Below are 2,500 nucleotides of genomic sequence, written 5' to 3'. Positions count from 1 at the left end.
CTCCCCTGCTCTACTCCCCCACTAGCTTTCCTTTCTTGCAGTTATGCTCCAGCGCATATCCAGCATGGACCTTGGCCTCCAGCAGGCCCCGTGAACCCACATTACCCCCCCCCCCCCCCCCTGCAGTTACCCTGTACCACGTATCTAGCATGGACCTGGACCTCCAGCAGGCCCCGGGGACCCACATTACCCCCCCCCCCCCCCCTGCAGTTACCCTGTACCACATGTCTAGCATGGACCTTGACTTCCAGCAGGCCCCGGGGACCCACATTACCCCCCCCTGCAGTTACCCTGTGCCACATATCTAGCATGGACCTGGACCTCCAGCAGGCCCTGGGGACCCACATACTCCCCTGCTCTACTCCCCCACTAGCTTTCCTTTCTTGCAGTTATGCTCCAGCGCATATCCAGCATGGACCTTGGCCTCCAGCAGGCCCCGTGAACCCACATTACCCCCCCCCCCCCCCCCCCCTGCAGTTACCCTGTACCACGTATCTAGCATGGACCTGGACCTCCAGCAGGCCCCGGGGACCCACATTACCCCCCCCCCCCCCCCCTGCAGTTACCCTGTACCACATATCTAGCATGGACCTTGACTTCCAGCAGGCCCCGTGGACCCACAATACCCCCCCCCCCCCCCCTGCAGTTACCCTGTGCCACATATCTAGCATGGACCTGGACCTCCAGCAGGCCCCGTGGACCCACATTACCCCCCCCCCTGCAGTTACCCTGTGCCACATATCTAGCATGGACCTGGACCTCCAGCAGGCCCTGGGGACCCACATACTCCCCTGCTCTACTCCCCCACTAGCTTTCCTTTCTTGCAGTTACGCTCCAGCGCATATCCAGCATGGACCTTGACCTCCAGCAGGCCCCGTGAACCCACATTACCCCCCCCCCCCCCCCTCCTGCAGTTACCCTGTACCACGTATCTAGCATGGACCTGGACCTCCAGCAGGCCCCGGGGACCCACACTTAAGCCCCCTCCCACTAACAAAGCAGAACACCACTGGCAAAATCCTCGTGCCCCTGGTACTCCAGAAAGCACATTGAAATGTGCCCCTGGTACACTGCGCAGAAGAACTGCCACACACACACACACACGCACGCACGCACGCACGCACGCACACACGCAGTGCTTGTGCCTATGGTACGACAACTTTTCTCGTGCCTATGGTACGACAACTTTTCTCGTGCCTATGGTACAACAACTTTCCTCCGTGCCCCTGGTACGACAGCTTTTCTCGTGCCTATGGTACAACAACTTTTCTCGTGCCTATGGTACGACAACTTTTCGCCGTGCCCCTGGTACACCGCTCAGTAGCACTTTGCCACACACACACTCCTCGTACCTATGGTATGACAACTTTTCTCGTGCCTATGGTACGACAACTTTTCTCGTGCCTATGGTACAACAACTTTTTGCCGTGCCCCTGGTACACCGCTCAGTAGCACTTTGCCACACAAACTCTCCTCGTGCCTATGGTACGACAACTTTTCTCGTGCCTATGGTACAACAACTTTCCTCCGTGCCCCTGGTACGACAGCTTTTCTCGTGCCTATGGTACAACAACTTTTCTCGTGCCTATGGTACAACAACTTTTCGCCGTGCCCCTGGTACACCGCTCAGTAGCACTTTGCCACACAAACTCTCCTCGTGCCTATGGTACGACAACTTTTCTCGTGCCTATGGTACGACAACTTTTCTCGTGCCTATGGTACAACAACTTTTTGCCGTGCCCCTGGTACACCGCTCAGTAGCACTTTGCCACACAAACTCTCCTCGTGCCTATGGTACGACAACTTTTCTCGTGCCTATGGTACAACAACTTTCCTCCGTGCCCCTGGTACGACAGCTTTTCTCGTGCCTATGGTACAACAACTTTTCTCGTGCCTATGGTACAACAACTTTTCGCCGTGCCCCTGGTACACCGCTCAGTAGCACTTTGCCACACAAACTCTCCTCGTGCCTATGGTACGACAACTTTTCTCGTGCCTATGGTACAACAACTTTCCTCCGTGCCCCTGGTACGACAGCTTTTCTCGTGCCTATGGTACAACAACTTTTCTCGTGCCTATGGTACAACAACTTTTCGCCGTGCCCCTGGTACACCGCTCAGTAGCACTTTGCCACACAAACTCTCCTCGTGCCTATGGTACGACAACTTTTCTCGTGCCTATGGTACGACAACTTTTCTCGTGCCTATGGTACAACAACTTTTTGCCGTGCCCCTGGTACACCGCTCAGTAGCACTTTGCCACACAAACTCTCCTCGTGCCTATGGTACGACAACTTTTCTCGTGCCTATGGTACAACAACTTTCCTCCGTGCCCCTGGTACGACAGCTTTTCTCGTGCCTATGGTACAACAACTTTTCTCGTGCCTATGGTACAACAACTTTTCGCCGTGCCCCTGGTACACCGCTCAGTAGCACTTTGCCACACAAACTCTCCTCGTGCCTATGGTACGACAACTTTTCTCGTGCCTATGGTACAACAA

The sequence above is a fragment of the Aulonocara sp. 'chitande type north' Nkhata Bay genome, linkage group LG17 (assembly GCF_057382095.1).
Source record: "Aulonocara sp. 'chitande type north' Nkhata Bay isolate Kocher_YH1m ecotype deep benthic linkage group LG17, A_spYH_male_GT1.1, whole genome shotgun sequence".
Taxonomy (NCBI): domain Eukaryota; kingdom Metazoa; phylum Chordata; class Actinopteri; order Cichliformes; family Cichlidae; genus Aulonocara; species Aulonocara sp. 'chitande type north' Nkhata Bay.
Note: the sequence above shows the minus strand (reverse complement) of the source record.